At 33.7% G+C, this 26,836-nt stretch overlaps 2 protein-coding genes and 1 pseudogene across 4 annotated transcripts in view; all 3 read right to left on the bottom strand.

Annotated features, from left to right (window-relative positions):
- Positions 1-26,836, bottom strand: part of GPRASP2 (G protein-coupled receptor associated sorting protein 2) — a 94,786-nt gene that overhangs the window by 15,275 nt on the left and 52,675 nt on the right. The gene's annotated exons all lie outside the window — the stretch shown is intronic.
- LOC129045979 (translationally-controlled tumor protein-like) overlaps positions 5,646-26,836 on the bottom strand; it is a 73,673-nt pseudogene continuing 52,482 nt past the window's right edge.
- The window catches only part of ARMCX5 (armadillo repeat containing X-linked 5), a 107,740-nt gene continuing 96,836 nt past the window's right edge, over positions 15,933-26,836 (bottom strand). For both annotated transcript variants that reach the window (XM_064574412.1, XM_064574415.1), the window contains one exon: positions 15,933-19,791. The gene's annotated coding sequence lies outside the window, so the exon portion shown is untranslated. The remainder of the gene's footprint in view (positions 19,792-26,836) is intronic.

Genomic DNA, 26,836 nt, shown 5'->3' with positions numbered 1-26,836 from the left:
GCAGAGGCTTAACGACTGAGCCACCCAGGTGCCCCGAGGCTTTTTCTTAAATAAGGTCTTAGATGTAACTTCTTTCAGCTTAATCTGCTGTTACTATACATAAGCCTTATTCCTGTGGAGGAAATGGGAAGCATTCCATAGTTCTATTATTAGGTCTCAGTGTTGTAGTGAGCCTTTGTCCCTGACTGTGACCTTCACAAGTGCTTCTCAGATTTTTTTTCCCTTTTAGGTGAGATAGGAAGTCTAGAGTGGGCACAAGTTGTGTATTTTCATCTGGTCTGTGACCTCACAAGTGTTTCTTACCTTTTTCCTCCCATGGCAAGACAGGAAAGTTAGATGGGGCTGGAATTGACAAAAAAATTGTCTTTTTCCAGGTGATATAATGCTCTTCTAGACTTTTCCCATTCAGAGTAGGTAACTGTAATGGAGAATGCTGTGAGTATATTCCAGAACGGTACTCTTCCTCTCCTTCTGCTATATCTATGAGGGGACATTTCTTGGCTCTTCACCATGAGAACTGAATGGTTTTCCTGAAGGTCAAATCCACAAAAGCCCATCTAAGACTATGACGTACAGAATACCTCACTCACCAAAGCTGGTCCAAACTCAGCTTTTAGCAATTTATCAAAGTTACCATTTAAGTGTTCCTACCAGTTTATGGCTCCAGTGGATTCTACTTTAGGTAAGCAAATCTCAACTGTGATTCTGAATTTGTCTGTTTCTCCACATATTAAGGTGGTGGTAGTTTGTCCTAGAAACTCGGTGTTTTAGTTTGTTCATCTTTTTCTTGTTGTAAGTTTGGGAGTGATGACTTCCAAGCTCTATATATTGCAGCAGAAACAGAAGTTTTGGATACAATACTTTTATATTTATGTTATTTGAAGATGTACTGACAGTTATTTTTTCTTAAGTCTCTGGAGGCCCCTTTATTCCTCTTCCTTGTTCAAATCCTCAAATTAACCACTGGATAAGTGTTACTGTGCCCCCATAAAGGAAGTGACAGAAGGCGATTGAATTTTTTTTTTTTTTTTACAACTAAGAGTTATTTAACAGAAACTGAACTAGAAATTCTAATCCTAGGAATATTCTGTAAGGAACTAGTTAAGGATGTGCAAATCAATTTAGCTATAAGTACAGTAATCCTCTGTTATCCCTTCAGCAATGGGATGACTGTAGAGAAGAAAAACACCACAGAGGGAGTGCACTAAAAGTGTTAGTGGAAGCATAAAAAGTGAGAAAAGTAATCCAGGCACCAGCAAACACAGACACCTATACAATCCACAGGTTTTCAAGGTCTGTACTAAATATTCTGGAATTTATCCAGGTGATCATGCTGGGTGAAAGAGGGCAAAAACTATAACTGGCCTGAACTGGACTGAAACAAATAAAAATACCTAAGTGAAATGTACCATTTAGCAACAGAAATTTGCCATAGGGATGTTTATCACAGAATTGTTTATAATAGGGAAAAATAGGTATAACTTAAATACATGAGTATCAGAAATTTGTTAATTATGACAAGCTCAGGAGATAGAATGCTATGCCAACAATAAATGGAACTGTGTATTTCAGAAACACCTTGCTAGCATTGGCTGTTACAAACTTTTATTTTTGTCAATATTATGGGTAAAAACTGGAATACTATTATTTTGATTTGTATTTCTATGATTGTGTATGAGCATATCAGTCAGGACATGATGCATTATGTAGCAGTAACAAATAACTCCTAAATTTCGGTAACTTAAAACAACAAAAATATATTTCTTGCTCACACTACATACCCAACACATGTTGGCTGGGGGCTCTGCTTACTAAGATTAAAGTGATGAGGTTCCCTTTTCTCCCATCCTCACCAATACCTGGAAAACAGTATGGAGGTTCCTCAAAAAGTTAAAAATAGAACTACCCTAAGATCCAAAAACTGCACTACTAAGGTATTTACCCAAAGAATATAAAAATACTAATTCAAAGTGATACTTGCACCCCAATGTTTATAGCGGCATTATCAACTATAGCCAAATTATGGAAAGAGTCCAAATGTCCATCGACTGATGAATGGATAAAGAAGATGTGGGGTGTGTGTGTGTGTGTGTGTGTGTGTACACAAAGCGAAATAAGTCAGTCAGAGAAAGACAAATACCATATTATTTCACTCATATGTGGAATTTAAGAAACAAAACAAATGATCATGGGGGAAAAAGAAAGAGGCAAACAAAGAAACAGACTGTTAACTATAGAGAACAAACTGATGGTTACCAGAGGGGAGGTGGGTGGAGGGATGGGTTAAATAGGTGATGGGGATTAAGGAGTGCACTTGTTGTTGTGATGGTAGTATTGAATTACTATGTTGTATACCTGAAACTAATATTATACTGTGTGTTAACTAACTGAAATTTAAATAAAAACTTTAAAAAAATAAACTGATGAAATAGTCACTATATGGAGCATTACTGGATACCATGGAATAGGAAGACAGATCATGAGAAATCATAGTGGCTATTAAAAGTGCATCCCCAAGAGTTTCTCCCCAGAATTGACAAAAATCTTTCTATTCCATTTTATTGATTAAAGCTAGGTATGTGGCCAAAGCTGTAATTAAAATGAGTGGGGGAAGTGCAAGCCGAAGTGTCTGGAAAATTAAACAGCAGGAAATCTTGGTGAACAACACTAATAACTAGAAAAGGTCTTAAATCTTGTCATTGAGTACAGCAAATTCATTTCATTTCCTGTGAACTTAACTTTACTATTTGCTTACTCAGTTTTCCATTGGGTTATTCACTCCATTGATTTGTACTATTTCTTTGTAAAATCTGAAAACTAGTCTATAAATTGCATCTATATTCTAACTACTGTTTTCATCATATGCTGTTTTCACTTGTTTATAGTATTTTACAACAGCTTTATTGAGATACAATTCATATGACATACAATTCACCAATTTAAGGTGTACAATTCAATAACTTTTAACATATTCAAAGAGTTGGAAATTAATCATCAAAATTGACTTTGTAATACTTTCATTACCCCAAGAATATATCCTTCAGCTCTTAGTTGTCAGACGCCATTGCCCCTACTCCCAAACCAGAGGCAACAACTAATCTGCTTTGGTCTGTTCTGGATGGATCATATAAATGGAATCATAAAATAGATGGTCCTTTGTTGCTCTCTTCTTCCACTTATCATGTTATAACATGTATCACTACTTCATTGCTTTATTGCTAAAAATTATTCTATTATATGAATATACCACATTTTATTTACCCATTTATCAGTTAAATGGGCATTCGGGTTGTTTCCATTTATTGGCTACTATGAGCAATGCTGCTACAAACATTTGTGGACATTTTGTTTGGATATATGTATTCATTTCCATTTCTCTTGGATGTATACCTAAGAGTGGAATTGCTGGAACATATGGTCACCATATGAAGAATTATCAGACTGTTTACCAAAGCAACTGCACCATTTTACATTCCCACCAGCAATGTATGAGGATTCCAATATCTCCATATCCTTGCCAGTACTTACTATTATCTGTCTTTTATATTATAGTCATCTGAGAGGATGTGAAGTAGCATCTACTTATGTTTTTGATTTGCATTTTCCTGATGGCTGATGATGTTGAGCATCTTTTCATCTGATTATTGGCCATTTTAATATCTTCCTTGGAGAAATGTCTATCTAAATCCATGACCATTTTATAATTGAGTTATTTATCTCTTTATTATTGAGTTGTCCATATATTATTGAATTGGAACATTCTTTATACATTCTAGATCCAAGCCCCTTACCAAATACATGATTTGCAGAATGTTCTCTCATTCTGTGGGTTCACTTTTCACTTACTTTGTGTCTTTTGAAGCACAAAAGGTTTTAATTTTGATGATGTCCAGTTTGCCTATTCTTCTGTTTGTTGTTGTGTTTTTGCTATCATATTTGACAAATTATTGCCTAATCCAAGGTCACATAGCATTATGCCTATTTTTTCCTCTAAGAGTTTTATAGTTTTAGGTCTTATATTTCAGTTTTTGTTCAATTTCAAGTTTTTATATATGGTGTGAGGTAAGGATCCAAATTAATTCTTTTACATGTGCCTGTTCAGTTGTCCCAGCACCATTTATTGGAAAGACAATTCACACCCCACTGTATGGTCCTCACATCATTGTCAAAACTCAATACATGTGAAGATTTATTTCTGAACTTTCAATTCTATTTAATATTGATACATACATACATATATATATCTCTTATGTATATATATACATATATATCTCATCTCAATATTGATACATACATACATATATCTCATTATATATCTCATATATATGTGTATATCTCATATATATGTATCTCATACATATGTATGTATCTCATATATATATATATACATATAAAATCTCATTATAGGTGTGTCAAGACACACACACAGTCTTGATTACTGTAGCTTTATAGTAAGTACTGAAATTCAATAGTGTGAGTCTTCCAACTTTGTTCTTTTAAAAATTCGTTTTGGTAGGGGCACCTGGGTGGCTCAATCAGTTAAGCATCTGCCTTCAGCTCAGGTCATGATCCTAGGGTCCTGGGATCAAGCCCCATATCAGACTCCTTGCTCAGCGGGGAGCCTGCTTGTTTCTGTCCCTCTGCTGCTCCCCTTGCTTGTATTCTCTCTCTCTCTCTGCGTCAAATAAATAAAATCTTAAAAAATAAATAAAATTCGTTTTGGCAATTCTGGATCCCTTGAATTTCCATGTAAATTTTAGAGGCAGCTTGTTAATTCCTGCAAAAAAAGAAGGCTGTAATTTGGTAAGAATTGCATTGACTGTAGATCAATTTGGCTAGTATTGATACCTTAAGAATTTTAAGTTTTCCAATCCATGAGCACAGGGTGTCTTTCCATTTGTTTAAGTCTTTTTAAATTTCTTTCAACAATATTTTGTATTTTTCAGTGCACAAATCTTAACATTTTTTGGTTAAATGCATCCCTAAATTTTTAAAAAATTCTTTTTGATGCTATTATATAGTTGTTTTTAAAATTGTATTATTGGTTTGCTCACTACTACTGTATAGAAATACAAGTGATTTTTGTATATTTATATTTTATCATGCAAACTTGCTGAACTTGTTTATTAGTTTTAATAGTTTTTTGTGGATTTTTTAGGATTTTCTATATGTAAGATTAATTCACCAGCAAATGTTTATGGTATTATGAATCATATTAACATTATCAGTTAACTTTATCAATCTTTTTTTATGTACCCATTGATTTCTATCTAACCTGCAATGGCATTTTCTCTCACCAAGAATATAGGTTAAAAAAAATCTCTAATATATTGTCCTGGTACTTTTATGTTTCAGTATTTCCATTTAAGTCTTTGAATCAATTACAGTTTATTTTGGTGGAATACATTTTGTTATTTTTTTCCAAATAGGTCACACTTGACTAAATGCTATTAATTTAGTCTGGTAAAATATACATACATAATATTTATCACTATAATCATTGTTAAGTGCATAATTCAATTGCATTAAATACATTCACAATGTTGTATAACCATCACTACTATTTATACCAAAGCATTCTCATCATTCACAACAAAACACTATACCCAATAAACAATAACTCTCTTTCCCCTCCCTTCCCTAAGCTCCTACTACTAATAATACTGCTATTCTACTTTATGTCTCCATAAATTTGCCTATTCTAGGTACCTCACACAAGTGGAATCATGGATTTACCCTTTTGTGCCTGCCTTAATAATAAACATAATTTCTTCAAGGTCAGTCCACGGTGTAGTATATATCAGAATCTTATTCCTTCTTATGGCTAAATAAAATTCCATTGTATGTATTTATCATATTTTGTGTACCCATTCATCCACTAATGGACACTTAAGTTGTTTTCACCTTTTGGCTATTGTGAATAACAGTGCAAGAACACTAGTATAGACATATCTACTTATTCATTGCTTTCAATTACTTTGGGTATATAGCTAGGTGTGAAATTCCTGGGTCATATGGTAGTTCTATGTTTAACCATGTAAGAAGCTGCCAAATTGTTTTCCACACCAGCTGCACTATTTTACATTCCCACCAGCAATGCACAAGGGTTCTAGTTTCTCCGCATCCTTGCCAACACTTGCTATATTCCATGCTCATGGATTTGAAGAACAAATATTGTTAAAATGTCTATACTACCCAAAGCAATCTACACATTTAATGCAATCCCTATCAAAATACCACCAGTATTTTCCTTTCCTTAAAAAATTATAGTTATCCTAATAGGTATAAAATGATATGTAGCAGCATTATCAACAATACCCAAATATGGAAAGAGCCCAAATGTCCATTGACTGATGAATGGATAAAGATGTAGTGTATATATATATACAATGGAATATTACTCAGCCATTAAAAGAATATCTTGCCATTTGCAACTATGTGGATGGAGCTAGAGTGTATTATGCTAAGTGGAATAAATCAGTCAGAGAAAGAAAAATACCATATGATTTCACTCATATGTGGAATTCAAGAAACAAAACAGATTAACATAGGGGAAGGAAGGGAAAAAAGGGAGGGAAACAAACCCTCAGAGACTCTTAACTATTGAGAACAGACTGAGGGTTGCTGGAGGGGAGGTGGGTGGGGATGGGCTAAATGGGTGATGGGTTTTAGGGACGGCACTTGTTGTGAGGAGCACTGGGGGCTATATGTAAATGATGAATCACTAAATTCTACTCCTGAACCAATATTACACTATAAGTTAACTAACTAGTATTTAAATAAAAACAAAATAAAAAATAAAATAAAATGGTATGTCATTGTGGTTTTGATTCACATTTTACTAATGACTAATGATGTTAAACATCTTTTCATGTGCTATTAACCATTTGTATATTTTCTTAGGAAAAATGTATATTTAAGTTCTTTACCCATTCTTAATTAGATTGTTTTTTTGTTATTTAGTTTTAAGAGTTCTTTACATATTCTGGATATTAATCACTTTTCAGATACATCATTTCCAAATATTTTCTCCCATTCAGTAGGTTATCTGTTCACTTTCTTGGTATTATCTTTTGAGGTGCAAAAGTTGTTAATTTTGATGAAGTCCCATTTATCTATTTTTGTTGTTTTGCCTGTGCAGTTTGGTGTCATACCCATGAAATCACCATCAAATTCAATGTCATTAAGTTTCCTTCAAATGTTTTATTCTGAGAGTTTTATCTCTTAAATTTAAGTTATGAATTCATCTTAAATTATTTTTTTTATACAATATAAGGGTCCAACTTCCTTCTTTTGCATGTGGATATTCAGTTTCCCTGCACCATGTATTGAAAAGTCTGTCTTTTCTCCATTAAAAGCTCTTGGAATCTTTGTTGGAAACCAATTGACCACTGATTTTTTGTTTATTTCTAGGCTCTCTCTACTTTATTCCATTGGTCTATGTATCCTTGTGCAAGTACCATACTGTTTTAATTGTTGTAGCTTCATAGCAAGTTTTGAGGTTGGGAAGTGTGAGTCCTCCAACTTTTTCTTTTTCAAGACTGTTATGGTTATTAAGAGCCCCTTCCAATTCTGTATTAATTTGAGGATCAGGTTTTCCATTTCTGTGAAAAAGGTGGTTGGAATTTTTGTTGCATTGAATCTGTAGATCACTTTGGATAGCACTGACATCTTAACAATGCTGTCTTTGTACCCATGAACACACAATGTCTTTCCATTTATTTAAGCCTGCTAAAATTTCTTTCAAAAAATATTTTATAGCTTTCAGCATACAAGTCTTTCACCTCTGTGGTTAGATATGTTGTAAAATATTTAATTATTATTTAATTATTTCAGATGCTATTTTAATTTTACTTGCTTTCTTAATTTCCCTTTCAGATAGTTCATTGCTGCTGTATAGAAACACAACTGATTTTTTAGTGTTGTCCTTTTACCCTGTAACTTTGCTAAATTGGATTATTAGCTCTAATAGCTTTGTTGTGGATTTTTTGGGATTCTATGTATAAAAGATCATACCAGCAGTAAACAGAGATAATTTTACTTTTTCCTTTCCAATTTGTATGTCTTTTATTTCTTTTTCTTGTAGAATAACTCTGGCTAGAACTTCTAATACAATGGTGAATAGCAGCAGTAAAAGTTGACAATCTTGACCTGTTCTTGATCTTAGAGGAAATCTAAGTCTTTCACCACTGAGTACCATGTTAGCTGTGGAATTTTCACAAGTACCTGTTAGAATGTTGGTGAATTTTCCCTCTATTTCTAGGTTTCTGAGTTTTTATTTGAAAGGGTATTAGGTCAAATGCATTTCTTTGTCAACTGAGTGATAATATTGTTTTCTTCCTTTATTTCTATGAGTGGGATTGTATTACATTGATTTATTTCCTTATGTTGAAACACCCTTGAATTCCCAGGACAAATCCCATTTGGTTATGCTGAATAATCTTTTTAATATGCTTTTGGATTTGATATACTTTTAAGTTGAAGATGTTTGTGTTATATTTATAAAATGTATTAGTTTTTAATTTTTTCTTATAATATCTTTATCTAATTTTGATATCATGTTAATTCTGGCCTCACAGAAAGAGTTTTGGGAAGCATTTCTCTAATTTTTTGGAAGAATTTGAGAAGGATTGGATTAATTCTTCATTGAATGCCTAATAGAATTCACTGGTGAAAGTATCTGGTATAGTACTTTTCTGCTTGAAAGGTTTTTGATTACTGATTCAATCTCTGTTTGTTTTAGGTATTTTGAGTTTTTTTTTTATTATGGTAAAAATAAATAACATAAAATTTAGCAATTTTAAGTGTACAGGTCAGTAGGTTAAGTATATTCACAGGGCGCCTAGGTGGCTCAGTTGGTTAAGCAACTGCCTTCGGCTCAGGTCATGATCCTGGAGTCCTGGGATCGAGTCCCACATCAGGCTCCCTGCTCAGCAGGGGGTCTGCTTCCCCCTCTGCCCCCTTCCCTCTCATGCTCTCTGTCTCTCATTCTCTCTCTCTCTCTCTCAAATAAATAAATAAAATCTAAAAAAAAAGTATATTCACATTATTGTGAAAAGATCTCCAGAAATTTTTCATCTTGAAAATCTGAAACTCTATACCAATTAATCAACTCCCCTTTCTCCCTCTCCCCAGCCCATGGAAACCACAATACTACTTTTTATGTAGCTATGACGTGACTACTTTATATACATTATATAAGCAGACTCATACACTATTCGTTTTTATGTAACTGGCTAATTTTACTTAGCATGTCATCAAGGTTACATTTGTGTTGAAGCATCTGACAGGATTTCTCTCCTTCTTAATGTTGAATAAAATTCCACTGTACACGTACACGTTCTGTTTATCCATTCATCCTGCATTAGACATTTAAATTGCTGCAACCTCTTGGTTATTGTGATTAGTGCTGCTATTATCATGGGCATGGAGGTAGCTCTTCAAAACCTGAATTATTTCAGATATGTACTCAGAAGTAGGATAGTTAGATAGTATGGTCATTCTATTTCAAAATTTTTGAGGACCCTCCATACTGTTTTCCATGGTGGTTGCACCATTTACAATCCCACTAGCATTTCTTAAGTGTTCCAATTTTCCACATCCTTGCTGAAACTTGTTGTTATGTGTTTTTCTTTTTATAGTAGCCATTCTAATGGGTATAAGGTAGTATCACATAATGGTTTTGATTTACATTTCTTTTTTAAAAATTTTTATTATGTTAGTCACCATACAGTACATCATTAGTTTTTGATGTAGTGATTTGCATTTCTGATGATTAGTGATGTTGAGTATCTTTGCATATGCTTGTTGGCCATTTGTATATATCTTTGGAGAAATGTATATTCAAGTTTGTTACCCATTTTTTAATCAAATTATTTGATTTTTTGTTGTTGAGTTGGAGTTCTTTATAAATTCTAAATATTTATCCATTATTAGATATATAATTTGCAATTGTTTTCTCCCCTTCCATAGGTTACCTTTCATTCTGTTGATTGTGCTCTTTGATACACAGAAGTTTTTTTGTTTGATGTAGTCCCATTTGTCTACTTTAGCTTTTGTTGCTTGTGCTTTTGGTGTCATATTGAAGAAATCATTGCCAAGTCCAATTTATGAAGATTTCCCCTTTTGTTTTCTATAAGAATTTTATAATTTGGGTTCTTACATTTAGGTCTTTAATCCATTTTGAGTTAATTTTTGTATATGGTACAAGATAAGGGCCCCAATTTCTTTTGGATATAGATACCCAGTTTTCCCATCACCATTTGTGTGTGTGTTTGTTTTTGTTTTTGCTTCCAACTGTATTAGGCTCTTTTTATTCTTTTGGTAATCTCTTCCAGAGTTGACTATTTCCATTTGTAGGTAATAAAATGTGTAAGGAATCCACTTCAAATGTTGGCACAGCTATGAGCATGGTCTTTCCCTTTACTTGAACTCAGAATTAAAACTTCTGGTTCTTGTTTTTTATATACCTGTCCCAGAGTACTTTTTCAGTGTAGAAATTATCTGCAGGCAGTCTTATGCTTCCTAGCAGTAGTCTACAACCAGGCTCTAGCTTCACCAGGACATTACACAAGATGGATTTAAATATGTATTAAACTATGAGACATTCTCTCAAATGAATTTAAATGCAATTTATTTTTAGACAACCTACATGATCTGTTTTTTCTCTTAACAAGGCACATGTGATGAGCACTGGGTGTTATACACAACTAACTAATGAATCATTGAACACTACATCAAAAACTAATGATGTACTATACAGTGGCTAACTGAACATAATAATAATAATAATAAAAAATGCTTCCACTCCAAATAAATCAAGGTCAAAATAAATGAAGAGCTCAAGATGACATCAGTGCCATTTGTCTAAGTCCTGGTGCTGTGTGGATGAAGAGCATCAGCCAGTTATGACAACAGGTGATATATCCAAAGTAATAGCTATTTCCTTAACACTTTTCCATTTCTAAAACATCCTTAAAGAAAATCATATATGGGGTCACATCATCCTTATGGTAGTCCAGCAAAGCAAACATCTGGATTCATGTTTTCACCAGTAAAGAACTGGTTTTTTTGACATTAGCAAAGGTGTGCTTGATTTGTTTTGCAGCCCCTGTCATAAAAGCTTTTCATCTTTCTGGTCTCTGTTCTTCAAGTTTGCCTTTGGTTGATTTCATGTAATCTTTGATGTACTTCTTGTAGGCTTCTTTTGTAAAGCTGGTTTCCTGCAAGTGATGGTTCATGACAATATCAGCACCAGTGATTTCTGTGCTTTCAGTACTGTTGCCTTCAGGGCTTTCAGTGGAGGCATTTCCACCAATGAGCAGCAAGTCATCATTGTTACTCTCTGTCCTACTAACCATCTTCCCCTCTATCTCCAGGCACAGGCCATCCATGATCTCCTGGATCTTGCAGATATTGGAGAACATCTCATCATGGCTGATGAGGTCCGGGTAGATGATTATAATAGAAGCTGGAAAGAGAGGAGCGTGACGCTAGATTAGCAGGAGCTGGGAGCTCTGAGTCCATGGTACAGCCTGGGTGGCACTCAGTGGGAGGAGAAGCAGGCAGAAAAGCTCCCATCTCTATTTGTTGATAAGACGTCCTTTCCCCATTAAATGTTCTTGGCACCTTTGTTAAATATAATTTGACCATATATGCAGACATATTGCTAGGATCTTTATTCTATTCCATTGGTCTATTTGTCTGTCTTACGCCTGTACAGTGTTTTGATTATTGTAACTTTGTAATGTTTTGAAACCAGGAAGTGTGTCCTCCAAATTTGTTCTTTTTCAAAGTTGTTTTGGCTATTTTAGTTCCCTTGAGATTCCATATGGATTTTAGAATGTTTTCTCTATTTCTGAAAAAAATATGTTGGGATTGTGATAGGGACTGTATTGAATCAGTAAAGCATTTTAGGTAGTATGGCCATCTTAATAATATTAAACCTTGAAATCCATAAATATGGGATGTCTTTCCATTTATTTGTGTCTTTTAAAACTTCAGCAATATTTTCTTATTTTTTTGTGTACAAGTCTTTCACCTCCATAGTTAGGTTTATTTCTAAGTATTGTATTATTTTGATGCTATTGTAAATGACATCGTTTTCTTAATTTCCTTTTTGAATTGTTCACAGTTCATGTACAGAAAAACAACTCATATTTAATTTTTGATTTTGCATCCTTCAACTTTGCTGAATTCGTTCTTTAGTTCTATCAGTGTGTGTAAATGTGTGTGCAAAATCTTTAGCATTTTCTACATATAAGATCAAGTAATCTGCAAACAGATAATTTTACTTCTTTTTAAAAGTTTTTATTTAAGGGGCACCTGGGTGGCTCAGTTGGTTAAGCGACTGCCTTCTGCTCAGGTCATGATTCTGGAGTCTCTGGATCGAGTCCCGCATCAGGCTCCCTGCTCGGCAGGGAGTCTGCTTCGCCCTCTGACCCTCCCCCCTCTCATGTGCTCTCTCTCTCAAATAAATAAATAAAATATTTTTAAAAAAGTTTTTATTTAAATTCCAGTTAGTTAACATACAGTGTAATATTAGTTTCAGGTGTACAACACAGTGATTCAACACTTCCATACAACACCCAGATTCACAAGTGCTCTCCTTAATCCCCATCACCTATTTAACCCATCCCCCTTCCCACCTCCCCTCTGGTAACATCAGTTTTTTCTCTATAGTTATGAGTCTCTTTCTTCATTTGCCTCTTTTTTCCCTCTTTGCTCATTTCTTTTGTTTCTTAAATTCCACATATGAGTGAAATCATGGTATTTGTCTTTCTGTGATTGACTTATCTTGCTTAGCATAATACACACTAGCTCCATCCATGCCCTTGCAAATGGCAAGATTTTAATCTTTTTATGGCTGGATAATATTCCAGTGTGTGTTTGTGTGTGTGTGTGTATACACACACCATTCTTTATTCATCAGTCAATGGACATTTGGGCTCTTTCCGTAATTTGGCTATTGTAGAAAATGCTACTATAAACATCAGCGTGCCTGTATCCCTTTGAGTTAGTATTTTTGGGGGTAAATACGTAGTAGTGCAATTGCTGGGTCTTAGGGTAGTTCTATTTTTAACTTTCTGAGGAACCTCCATACTGTTTTCCAGAGTGACAGCAACAGTTTGCATTCCCACCAATAGTGCAGGAAGGTTCCCCTTTCTCCACATCCTCACCAACACCTGTTGTTTCTTGTGTTGTTGATTTTAGCCATTCTGACAGGTGTGAGGTGATATCTCATTGTAGTTTTGATTCATATTTCCCTGATGATGAGTGATGTTGAGCATCTTTTCATGTGTCTGTTGGCCATCTGGATGCCTTCTTTGGAAAAATGTCTATTCATGTCTTCTGCCTATTTTTTAATTGGATTATTAATTTTGGGGGTGTTGAGTTGTATAAGTTATTTATATATTTTTGATAATAACCCTTTATCAGATATGTCAATTCCAAATATTTTCTTCCATTCAGTAGGTTGCCTTTTAGTTTTGTTGATTGTTTCCTTTCCTGTGCAAAGCTTTTTATTTTGATGAAGTCCCAACAGTGTATTTTTGCTTTTGTTTCCTTTGCCTCTGGAGACATATCCAGAAAGAAGTTGCTATGACAGATATCAAAGAGGTTACTGCTTGTGTTCTCCTCTAGGATTTTTATGGTTTCAGGTCTCACATTTAAGTCTTTAATTCATTTTGAATTTATTTTTGTGTGTGGTGTAAGAAAGTGGCCCAGTTTCATTCTTTTGCATGTTGCTCTCCATAGACTTTTATATTTTTTAATGTATGCATTAACAGCTATAATTTCTCTGTTAGCATGGGTTTTGCTGCATCTCATATATGTTGGTATGTTGTGTTTTTGTTTTCATTCATCTTTAAGTATTTTCTAATTTTCCTAGTAATTTCATTTTTGACCTATTTGCTATTTGATCTTGTTTAATTTCCACAATTTGTGAATTTTCCAGTTTTCCTTCTTTTATTGATTTCTAAGTTAATGCCACATCATTGAAGAAGATATTTTGTATATCTTTCTTTTTAAATAAATCAAGACTTGTTTTATGGCTTAACATACAGTCTTTCTTGGAGAATGTCCTATGTGCACTTGAGAATAACATGTATTCTGCTTTTGTTGAGTAGAGTGTTCTGTATTGTTGATTAGGTCTAGTTTGTTTATTATGTTGTTCAAGTTTTTTATTTCCTTACTTATCTTCTACCTACTTTACCCACACATTACAGAAAATGATGTATTGAGTCTTTATTACTGTAGAAGTATTTCTCCCTACAATTCTTCAATTTTTGCTTCAAAAAGTGTCTATTAGGTATGTAAATATTTGTATTTGTTATATCTTCTTACTGTATTGACCCTTTATTAATATAAAATGTCCTGTTTTTTATAATCGCTTAAAATCTATGTCTATTATTTCTGGTATTAGTATAGCCAATACAGCTTTCTATTGGTTACTATTTGTATGGAATATCTTTTTCCGTTCTTTCATTTTCAATCTGTCTGTCTTTGGAGATAAAGTGAGTCTCTTATGGAGAGCATGTAGATGGATCATGTTTTTTTATTCTCTTCTACAAATCTATTTATTTTGATGGGAGTGTTTCATCCATTTACATTTAATTATTGATAAGAATAGGCTTACCTCTGCCATTGTTATTTATTATAAGTCTTATAGCTTTTACACCCCTCATTTCCTCCATTATTGCCTTCTTTTGTATTGAATTGATTTTTGTAATAAAATATTTAACTGCCTTCTCATTTTCTTTTGGATATATTTTATAGATATTTTCTTTGTGGTTACCATGGGGATTACATTTAACATTCTAAAGTCATAAGAATCTAATTTGAATTCATTCCAGCTGAACTCCAGTAGCCTACAAAACTTTCCTCCATACAGCTCCATCACCCTTTCTGTTATTATCACAGATTATATCTTTACACATTGTGCACCCAAAAGCATAGCTTAATGATTGCTTTTTTACTTGTGTTTTAAATAGTATTTTAAAATGTGGAGTTACTACCCCAAATAAAATGATACTAGCTTTTGAAATTGCCCTGTATTTATCTTTACTATAGGTCTTTATTTCTTCATTTCTTTATTTCTAGTATCCTTTTCATTTTTTTAAATTTTTTTTAAAGATTTTATTTATTTATTTGACAGAGAGAGACATAGCGAGAGCACGAACACAAGCAGGGGGAGTGGGAGAGGGAGAAGCAGGCTTCCTGCAGAGCAGGGAGCCCGATGCGGGGCTCGATTCCAGGACGCTGGGATCATGACCTGAGCCGAAGGCAGACACTTAATGACTGAGTCACCCAGGCGCCCTCCTTTTCATTTTAATTTGCTCCCTTCAGCATTTCTTGCAGGGTATATCTTGTGGAAATGATCACCTTCAACTTTTGTTTATCTGAGAATGTTTTAATTTCTCTCTATTTTTTTAAAAATAGTATTTGCCCTATAAAGAATTCTTGGTATAATTTTTTCCTTCAGCATTTTGAATATATAAACTCACTACATTTTGGCCTCCAAGGTGTTTGATGCTGATAATCTTAAGGAGGATCCGTTGTATGTGACAAGTCACTTTTCTTTTCCTGCTTTCAAGATTCTCTTTGTCTTTTTCCTTTGGTAGTTTGATTATAATGTGTCAGTGTGGATCAGTTTGTTTTTCCTACATGGAGTTCATTGAGCCTCTTAGATTTGTATGTGCATATCTTTACTCAAATCTGTAAAGTTTTCAGCCATTATTTCTTTGGATAATTTCTGCTCTTTTTTTTTCTTTCAAGTTTTTATTTAAATTCCAGTTAGTTAACATACAGTGTAATATTAGTTTCAGGTGTAGAATTTAGTAACTCATCACTTATATACAACACCCAGTGCTCATCACAAGTGCCCTCCTTAATACCCATCACCCATTTAACGCCCCCCCCCCCCCCTCCAGCAACCCTCAGTTTGTTCTCTATAGTTAAGAGTCTGTTTTCTGGTTTGCCTCTCTCTTTCCCCGTCCTCTGTTCATCTGTTTTTTCTTAAATTCCACAATTGATTGAAATCATATGGTAGTTATCTTTCTCTGACTTATTTCACTTAGCAGCAAAGGAAACAATCAACAAAACTAAGTCAACCTGAATGGGAGAAGATATTTGCAAATGACATATCTGATAAACCATTAGTATCCAAAATAAATACAGAACTTATAAAACTCAATACCCAAAAAACAAATCTCTGCTCCTATCTCTCTTCTCTGGAATTCCTACAATTGTATATGTTGGTCTATTGGTCAGCTTGATGGTGTCCCACAGGTGTTTTAGGTTCTGTTCACTTTTCTTCATATTTTTTCTTCCTATTCATGAGACTCAATAATTTCCATTGCCCTTACTTCAAATTAACTGATTCTTTTTACTGCTTTCTCAAATATGTCTTTGAACTTCTAAAGTATATTTTCATTTCAGTTATTTTAGCTTTCAATTCCAAAATTTCTTTTTGGCTTCTTTTTATTATTTCTCTTTATTGATAACCTCATTTTGTTCATACATTATTCCTTTCTCTGTCCATGTCTTCTGTTAGTTGTTTTGAAGTCTTTTTTTATGTGTGAAACCTATGCTTCCTCAGGTAAGTTTTTTGTAGATTTATTTTGTTCCTTTGAATGAGCCACACTCTCGTGTTTCTTTGTATGCCTTATGATCTTTTGTTGAAAACTGAACATTTGAATCTTATAATGTAGTAACTTTGGAAATTAGATTCTCTTTGCCATATCCAGGATTTTGCTGTTTTTTTAATGTTATGGTTGTAGGATGCCTCTTTGCTGGAAATCAGCCTGAGGTGAAAGTTTAAAGTCTTCTCAGGGCTTTTCTGAGACTGTGTCTTTCCTTGTACATGCACAGTGGCTTTCTAAATTATCGTGTATATGCAGTTGTTTTGAATGCCCCCCCTCCCGCCCAAATACCCCAGGTGCATCTCCTCTACATACCTTGGAAGCCACCTTAGCTGGTAGGTGCGAAACAATGACCAGCCTCTGTACTTGCATCTCAGTGATCTGAAACTATCAAAAATCAGAACACAAACACCAATTCTTAGAGGACAATGTCTTTGCTGTCCACCTTGGCTCCAGCAAGTCATGTTTCAAATGCAGGTTTGTGTCCCACAGCTGCCTGCCATGAGCCTGGAGATTGGAGAATTAGTAGATGCTACCAAACTGAAGGCTGAAATTGACTATTATCCATAGTTTATCAGCTAAGCTTTCCCCTGAAAGCTGCAAAAGTTCAAATAGAATCCATAATTTCAATCTAGTTACTTCAGACAATTTTTACCAGTAAAATTATTTTCTAAGTGGAGAGATGGTTTCATGGTACTTTCTGCTCCACCATCTTCCCTGATACTACTCCCCAGATACCATTTTTGAATAATGTCATGCTATCTTTATTATATATAAAATCTCTGTATTTATTTTGGTCAGTTTCTGATTTCTAATCTGTTCTATAGTTCTATTTTTAACTCATCACCAAATCATCTCATTATTGTAGTTTCATGATAAACACTTATACATTTTAATTTCAATATCATATTTTGAATGTAAGGTCTGATTGAGGTATTTGTGTTACACTAAGGAAGAATGAAATATAAGACACTAGTGAAATGCATGGTTCCTTCTAGTTTTCACGATCACTGTGAAATTCAGTCTGTGTATTTTATCACTTTAACCTAGTGTCTAGCATGGTGCTAATCACAGTCACTACTTGACAGAAGACGAGGATTACTGGGTTTTGTCTCTCAGATAGCAGCTCTTCATGCATGGAAGTCCTGCCCTCAGCTGGCTAGATGGTCACACACTCCGAGTACTCTTCCCTGTTAACTGCTTTTGCCTTTTCTTTCAGATTCCAAAGACAGGAGCCCACAGGAGAACCTAACCCTTTGCCTTCCTGGTGTGATGCTTTCTAGTCTGGAAAATATGAGGTAATTCTTGTGATATTTATAAAATTATCCAGAGAGGAGTGAAGCTGTTGGCATCTAATATTTGAGTGAGTCTTTCTAAGTGAATACACTGTCCCTTCTCATTGGCATCTGCATTCCCTTTAGAATCCTACAGAGCTCACCATTATTTGTGGTTTAGATGCTGCCAATAGCATTTATTAGTACTAAACTGTCACTTTTTTGTTATTAATATGAAATAGACAGACTGTCTAATGTTTTAAGCCATGATAACCATCATCATACACACATTTTATCTTGTCTCATTTGTCTACTTAATTTCCTAATTATGTATGTCCACGAGTGCTGGACCCGAAAATATGGACCTCCTGTTTATTTATATTATAAAATTATTTCTGCATTAAAGTCATATCATAGAACAGTCCTTGCAGCAAGTTATTGGCATGCTTGTTTACTCAATTCCTCTTATTTTATGTATCCAACATTTAATATGAAAAGCCTCACCAATGTCATAAATGAAAACCAGTATTTTTTTCATTACATATGAATTTAAAGATTCTTTTAATTCTTTTAATATTTTAGTTGGTCAATCTTTATTTCTTGTTTTGTTACAATTCATATTCTTTAATCATTTTCCCTCTCCTGGTCCTAAGATAAATACCAAAGTTGGTTAAATCCAAGCCTTGTGGTCTTGTCATGAATGACTACAAAGCTGCTTTGGGAGGCACTTATGCATAAATTCTTGTCTATTACTGATCACTTGTAAGGCAACTAACTGTGGCTAAAGCTTGAAAGATGGTCTTTGACAGAAACTAGACCCTATCCTTTTGTGAAATGTCAGGATGGTTACATTTCTCACTCCCCGATGCCTTTATATTTAATTCCAATCTGTATATTGTAAATTGGTAAAACTTTTCTGGGTGCCACCTGTGAAACTGAATTAAATTTAGGCATTCTATCTGAGTCAGCATTGCTACTTAAAAAAGTGAATCCTAATGTCATAGTAAAGGATGTTTCCAAAAATTTAATTAAAATTGTCATCCTTTAGTCACCAGCTTAACTCATCTGTTACGAGATGGATGGAATTTATTTATTTTTTATTTTTTAAAAGGTTGTATTTATTTGTCAGGGAGAAAGAGCATGCGCACAAGCAGGGGTAGCAGCAGGCAGAGGGAAAAGCAGGTTCCCTGCTGAGCAAGGAGCCCAATATGGGACTCAATCCTGGGACCCCAGGATCATAACCTGAGCCAAAGGCAGACGCTTAACCCACTGAGCCACCCAGGTTCCCAGGATGGATGGAATTTAGAAACAACAGGGGTAGGACAGCAATAAAGTTCCAAGGGGAAGCAAATTTGACAGATATCAACAGATGTGTAGTGTGCATGTGCACTTACACATATGCTCAGTGCATACTCACATATACACACAGTCCTGTAGGTCCTGTTATTATAATCATAAATTTGCAGGGGGAAGAAGGAGGAAACCTGTTGATTCTTTGGCAGAATGAGTCAAATGATACACCTGAAACATATACTTTAACAAATGAAATAACTAAAAGAATGTTAGTATTTATTTCCTATTGCTAGTGTAAAAAATTGCCACAGATTGGGTGGCTGATAACAGAAATTTATTCTCACAATTGTGGGGAGCAGAAATGCAAAATCAGTATCACTAGGCCAAAAGCAAGGTGTTGGTAGTGCCATGCTTCCTCCAGAGGTTCTCAGGAACAATCCCTTTCTTGCCTCTTCCAGCATCCGGTGGCTGTTAGCATTCCTTGGCTTGTGGTTACATTACCCCAATCTCTGCCTCTATGGTCATATTGTCTTCTTCCCCTTCTCTGTGTTTTCTCTTCTGTGTGAAGGTCCCTCTAAATCTCTCTTAAAAAGAAATTTATGATTCCATTCAGAGCCCTCTACTAATTCAGGATAATCTGCCCATCTCAATTTCCTTAACTTAATCAAATCCCAAAAGACCCTTTTTTTTGCCATATATGGTAACATTCACAGGTTCCAGGAGTTAAAACATTGGTATCTTTTGGGAGGCAATTTTCAGCCTACCACAGTGTTCATTGCTGTATATTTTGTAGGAGGAGAAGTGAAAATCATCCTAAATGGTCAACTACATGAAATAGTTCAATGATGTCACAGTCATAAGATAGAATGCTTTGTGACCACTGAAATTACTTACGATGGAAACAATTACTTTTTTCTCTGTAAAACTACACACACACACAAAATATAAAGAATGTTAAGTGAAGTAAGTCAAGCAGAGAAAGACAATTATCATATGGTTTCACTCATACATGGAACGTAAGCAATAGCACGGAGGACCATAGGGGAAGGGAGGGAAATCCAAATGGGGAGAAATAAGAGAGGGAGACAAACCATGAGAGACTATGGACCTCAGGAAACAATCTGAGGGTTTCAGAAGGGAGGGGGGTGGGGGGAGGGGGTAATAGGGTGATGGGTATTGAGGAGGACATGTGCTGTGATGAGCACTGGGTGTTATACGTACCTAATGAACCACTGAACACTACATCAGAAACTAATTATGTACTATACAGTGGCTAACGGAACATAATAAAAAAAAAAGCAGGACAAAAAAATAAATAAAATAAAAAGCAAAAAAAAAAAAAAAAACCAAAAAAACCCCACAAAACAAAACAAAAAACACAACAGCCAGTGTTTGCAAAGGTGTGGGGAACTAGACACTGCAATATGCTGTTGGCTGAAATATATATTACAACATTTGGATGATCTATTAGAAATAAATAGTAAAATATACAATGTTCAGGCCTTTTGGTAAAAGTTTTAGGTCTAGAACTTTTCATGTAGATATACATACTTCCTTCTGAAGTGCAAATTGTACAGAGAAAGTTGATCACTGTAGCTAGTTTGTAGTAGTAGAAATGGGAAAGAAGCACAATGTTCCTCACTCAGGAACAAATGGAAGAGTAGGAAATCTTTAAAAAGAGAAAGAGATTAAATCTGTACTTTAAATGGAAAGACAGGCATGATATATTAAATGAAAACCATGGAAAGATAGACTAGATACATCGTTAACCTAAAATCAAGACCCACACTATTTTCTGTAGAGATGGAAAAAGAAAGAAGACACAAGGGATAAATGCTTCTGTGTTGTTGGAATTAATTTACAACAAACATCTATTACTTTTGTAGCCAGAAAGAAGTTATTGAGTTAAAAACCTGAAAATATGGGAAATAGTGTGATGTATCTAGACAAGGCTGGTTCTCCCCCTCCCAAAGAGTTTCCTTGTCTATAAAATAAAAAAAATCTTCATAGTAGTTCCTTAAAGATGTAATGACATAATATTTGTTAGAAACAAGGATGATGAAAATTTAACCCCAAGATATTAATGAAATTGCGGTAAAATATTTTTATTATTCAGTTGTAAACATTTTATAACCTCCACTTTGAATTCTTTAATCCATAGATTGTGAAGTGTGCCTAAATTTCAAAATATTTTTTTGTTTGAAGTTATCATTTTGCTATGACAGAGAACACAAGCGGGGGAGCAGCAGAGGGGGAGGGAGAAGCAGGTTCTCCACTGAGCGGGGAGCCTGACGTGGGACTCGATCCCAGGAGCTTGGGATCATGACCTGAGCCGAAGGCAGACGCTTAGCCAACTGAGCCACCCAGGTGCCCCTTGGTTTCTAACTTACTTGTATAGTGGTCAAGTAACATAATCTATATAACCATTCTTTGAGATTTGTTGAGATTTGTTTTATAACTCTTTCAGTAAATGCTCCAGTTTTGTTTTAAAGAATGTATATACTCAAATTGTTAGGTGCAGTGTCTTACATGTTTTCTTTAAATCAATCTTATTTTGTTGCTGAAACGTTCTATCACTTGTTTCTTATTGTTCCTTGATGTAAGAATTAGTCTTTAAATCTCCCACTGTGATTATGGGCATAACTATTTCTTCATATAATTCCTTGAATATTTGTTTATACATCTTGAAGTTATTTTATTAGGTAAATACAAAATGTAACTGTTATGTATTCCTGATAAATTAGACATTTTATCATAAAGTTACCATCTTGATCAAATTCTATTTTTCACAGTTTAATAAAGTTACATCAGAATTTTTTATTAGCTAGTATGATACATAATTTTTTATTCTCTTAATTTTGATAATTTTGTATCCTTCTTTTAGATACATTTTTTGCAAACAAGATACACTTGGATTCTTTCTGCAACCAGTTTGAAAATCTTTGTCCTTTGAATGTTAATCTTGTTACATTTTTGTAATGAATAATATATTTACATTTATTTTCCATTTTGTTTTGTGCTTTCTACCTTTCTAAACTCATCTGCTTTTCTCTCCTTTGCTGCTTCTGAATTGACTTGAATATTTTTTCTTATTCTGTTTTAAAAATCTGCTAATTCAAAAGCTGTATGTTCTATTTCTATTATTTTAGTGGTTACCTTATACATTCTTATTGAAAAGAATAAAAACCTTCCAAACTCAAAACACTTTAAACTCTAATCACCTCCCAAATCACATTCTTGTCATGTATTTCTTTGCTATGTTTTCGTCTCGCAAGATATCATTATTTTTTATGCCAATATTTCTTTAGATTTACACATATTTTTGCTTTTATTGCTTTTCATTCCTTTTTACATCTCAAGTCATCCTCTTCTGCCTGATTTATAATTTTAAAATTTCTTTTACTGAATTTGCTTTTGGAAAATCTATTACTATTTATCTGAAATGTCTGTATTTCAACATCATTCTTGCATTAATTTTTAATGAACATTTAGAATATACATTAAAATCCAGAATAGAAAACACCTTTATACCTACCTGGATTCAATAAAGGAGGGCACGTGATGTGATGACCACTGGGTGTTATATGCAACTGATGAATCATTGAACACTACATCTGAAACTAATGATTTACTATATGTTGGCTAATTGAATTTAAATAAAAATAAAATAAAATAAAAGAATAAATAAATACATATTTATCTTTTTTACATTTTTTTGGCCTAAGCCTTTAAAAATAAGTTACACCAAAACATGTAAGCCTAAATAATTTAACATACATCTTCAAACTATAAGAACATTCTCCTACATAACCAAACTACCGTTATCACTAGCAGTAAGATTAACTATAATTCTCTATATCTGATCCATTCCAAATTAAAATTTTCCCAGTTGTTCCAAAATGTGGTTTATAGCAGTTTTACAAACCAGGTTCCAATCAAGAATCACACATGCATTAGTTGTCATATTTCTTGAATCTCATTTAATCTACCATAGTTTCTCCTCTCGACTTTTTTCCCATGACACTGACTTTTTGAAGAAATTGTGATGATTATTTTGAACAATGTCCTACATTCTTAATTTGACTGAATATTCATGATATTGTTTCACTTGTCTTGTGTCGTATGTTTCCTATACCCTAAAAATTAGATCCAAAAGCTAGAATCATGTAACTATTTTTTCTCTCTCATTCTCTGGGGGTAGCATTCTACATTGATAGGTTTGTCTCTTTTACATTGAGGGTTTAATTCCATTGTGTTCTGGCTTCCATTGATACTGTTGAGAATCAGCTGCATGTATAAATGGTATTCCTTTGAAGGCAATTTATTTTCTCTAGCTCATATTAAGCTCCTCTTAATTTCGTATATATGAGTTTGATGTCTACAATTTTACTATGATATGTATAGTTGCTTAAGATTCTCAAGTTTTTCTTAAGTTGCTTTAAATTCACTGGGGTTTCTGAAGATGTGGCTTCTATGTTTTTCATTAATTCTGAAATATTCTCAATCATTGTCTCTTCAAATGTTGCCTCTTATTCCTTCTTTTCCTTCTATATGAAATATTCTCTTATTGCTAACTGCAGAAAAAAATAATCAAACCTAAATTCCACTTAATGAATTTTCTCTTCATGTGAATTTAATGTTATAAAATATCAATTTCAATTAGTATACACTGTCATTTGCAGAACTTCAGTTTGTATTTTTTCTAATATATTTAGGATTTTTGTTGGCACTTAATTGATAATTTCATTTCTTTTTTCTAGAAACCTATTAAATATATTTAATACTCTATGATTGAAAATTCCAAACTCCGAAGTTCCTGAGAGTTTTGATTCTTAGAGGACTAGGTCTTGAATCTAATTTCCTCATGTGTCTTTTGTGATTTTTGACTGTGAAGTACATATTTTCCTTGGAAATAAATCTATTGTAATTCTTTAAGGCCTAAGGTAAAGGTAGATCTCCTCCAGGGATTTGCTTGTTTGAGCAATGTACCTAGGTTCATAACTTTTTTGGAACCTCAAAATTGTCTACATATTTATTAGACCACCTAAACAGAGTGACATGAAACTTCTAATATGTGTGTGAGTTGGCTTGATTGAAAATTTTCATGGTTGTGATGTCATTGAAAATGGTGGAGTAAGAAACTCCAAAACACTGTTCTTTACTAAAAGAAGAAATTAAAGTGGCAAAAACTGTCAAAAGCAAATGTTTTATAAAACTGTAATCTAATAAAAAAATACTTACAATAACCAAGGGAACGTTTAATGAGGAAAAAAACTGCTAATTTTCAGTAACAGTGTTGTAGCCTTTTAACTTACCACATACCATCCTACACTACCTAGCTCATAGGCAGCCATGGGGATGGCTGCCTGTGTTCTTGGTTTACCTTGCTTGATCCAGAGGGCAACACAGATCTTATTCTCAAAGAAATGTGTGTTTGTTACCTCATCTCTCTGAAGGTTCCCCAAGGCATTGTCTGAAGACTTGACTTTCTTTTTTTTTATCTATCATGGAATTTTCTTTTTTTTTAAATTTTTTAAATTTTAATATGTTATGTTAGTCACCATACAATACATCATTAGTTTTTGATGTGGTGATCCATGATCCATTGTTTTCATATAACACCCAGTGCTCTGCCATGGAATTTTCTTAAAGAAGTGGATTATCAGGCAGCACTTGTTGAAATCATTTATAGATAAACACACTGCTCCAACCACATGGGATAAGCAATAAACAGACCAAAAAGCTTGGAAAGGAAAGGAAAAGGCTAGGGAAAGAGATACATGGGAGAATTAGGGCTTTTAAAAGCACCCAGAGATAACAAAAAAGTCTAGAAAGCCACACATATGTCCAGGTAGAGATACATGCTGAGAAAATACTGAAAAGATCCTAAGACTTTATCTCCTGCTGTGTGGGTAGGAAGTGAAGGAAGAAGGAAAAATGTAAATTGCAGATCTAAGCATTGAAGGAATGCCCCAACACAGCAAAAACTGGGAAAGTGTCTTTTAAATTTTTTTGGCTACAGATATTTAAGGAAATATCTGTCAAATTCCTAGCTGACTGCTAAGATAACAGAAGAGAGACTTTGGAGACCAAAAATGACAAAGAATACAGTCTTTAAAAAACAATTTAGAAAAGTCATTAAACAAACAAAAAATTACAACACACAACAAGGTGCAACAAAAAACCATGAAAAGAAAACCTGATTTATAGAGTAACCACATTACAATATTCCATATGTCTAGTTTTCAACAGAAAATGAAGCATGTAAAGAAACAAGTCTACCCCTTTTACAAGAAAAAAAAAGAAAAGAAAAGAAAAGAAAACAAAGTAGAAACTGTCCCTGAGTAAGCCCAAACATTGGACTTAAAGACTTTAAAGCAAGTATCCTAAGCATGTGGAAAAAGTTAAAGGAAGGCATGAAAAAAAGGCAATCAAAAGCTGGAGAACAATGTCTCAAGAAATAGAGAATATCAATAAAGAGATAGAAACCATAAAAACAAGAAACAAAGTTTCTATAGATAAAAAAACAATACTTGAAATGAAAAATTCATTAGAAGAGTTCAAGAGCAGATTTGAGCAGTTAGAAGAAAAAAATCAGCAAACTAAAAAATAGTTCAATTGAGATTATTCAGTTTCAGGAACAGAAAGTAAAAAGAATGGAGAAAAATGAACACAGTCTAAGATACCTCTGGAAAAACATCAAGCACACCAACATACAAATAATGGGAGTCACAGGGGGGAAAGAGAAAAAGAAGCAGAAATAGTATTTAAAGAAATAATTGTTTAAAATTCCCATATTTTGAAATGTGACATAAATCTACATTTTAAGTAGCTCAATGAATTTCAAGTATGAAAAACCAAAGATAGCCACACGAGCCATACTATAATCAAACTGTCAAAAACTAAAGGCAAGGAGGATCTTGAAAGTATCAGGAGAGTAACAACCTATGACAAATAAGGGATTCTCAGTGGGAAAAAGTCAATTTATCATGAGAAATAGGAAAGCCAGAAGGCATTTGGATGGCATATTTAAATTGCTGAAAGAAAAAACTGTCAAATAAGAATTATGTATGTAGCAAAAATATATCTCAAAGATAAAAAAAGGCATTAAGATATTCCCAGATAAATACAAACAAAAAGCTTCTGTTGTTAGTAGATTTGCCCTACAAGAACTGCTAAAGGGAGTACTTCAAGCTGAAATGAAAGAACACTAGACAGTAACATGATGTCTTCTGAAGAAATAAGGAATATGGGTAAAGGTAAGTACATAGGTAAACATGAAAAAGCCAGTATTACCATACTATTGGTTTATAATTCTTGTTTTAATTTAAAATACAGATACATAAAACAATAATTATAAAACTGTTAATGGGCAGGGCACACATGTATACAAATAATCTGTAACAGTAACAAGATGGGGGGAATGAAGTCATAGGAATAGAAACTTTGTATATTATTGAAAGTAAATTGGTACTAATTCAAACTAGGTTTTTATAAATTTAGGATATTAATTGTAATCCCCAAGTTAACAAATAAGAAGATAACTAAAAAATATATAGAAAAGAAAATGAGAGTTGAATCAAAATGCTTCACTAGGAAAAAAATCAAGTGCAAAAGAAAACAGTAATG

This window comes from Mirounga angustirostris, unplaced genomic scaffold (genome assembly GCF_029215605.1).
Source record: "Mirounga angustirostris isolate CCGP_5_RB_7025 unplaced genomic scaffold, mMirAng1.0.hap1 SCAF_11, whole genome shotgun sequence".
NCBI lineage: Eukaryota > Metazoa > Chordata > Mammalia > Carnivora > Phocidae > Mirounga > Mirounga angustirostris.
This window is presented reverse-complemented; position numbering and strand designations above follow the sequence as displayed.